A 724-nucleotide genomic window follows, 5' to 3' on the forward strand; every position below is an offset into this window, starting at 1 on the left:
ATACTTTCAAATGAATTTGTATTACTCACAAAAGCACCTAAGTTGCATGTGAAAGATAGTACATGTGTGTGAGAGAGGCATTTGTGTGTCAGTGAAATGAGATCAGACACTTTCATGTCTTCATCTCTCTTCCCAGTGTGACATGGCTTTGCAGAACGTGGGTGTTTCGAATATGCACCAACACCAAGTAGGCTAAAAATATCACATCACGTGAGTCTTATCTTGGTCTTATTTTTGTACTCTTTGAGGAAAAGGCTTTGCTTATTGGTGGTTTCCATAACTCATGGAATGTTTTGTTTTAGCAGATTGTGGATAATTCCTAAAACTATTTTAACAAATGAATTGGACCAAATAAGATCCCACCTTGTATCTTTTGTTAAAATCCTATGTTTCATCATTTTCTTATTGATTCCTAAATGACAGGGACTAGGTCTTTATAATTCTTTTCTATAGTGCTGTGTGTAATTAGATTCTCAGTGTATGTGTTTTTGATAATGTGACTTTCAGACAGTACAATTTCTTAGACACAAAAGTAAGTAGACGTTAATATTTTGTTCATGGCTGTTACAGAGTCTAGTTCTGGGTGTAAGCCCCACCCTCCCTACCCCCCCCCCATTACAGACAGAACGGATTGTTTGCTCTTCATTTGTGGAGACATGGGATTTGTTTTCTGCCAGTGGACCCATTGCTGAGGTAATGTGACAATGAACATGGCTTTGAATCC

The sequence above is a fragment of the Mesoplodon mirus genome, assembly GCF_964341445.2.
Source record: "Mesoplodon mirus genome assembly, chromosome: 3".
Lineage (NCBI taxonomy): Eukaryota > Metazoa > Chordata > Mammalia > Artiodactyla > Ziphiidae > Mesoplodon > Mesoplodon mirus.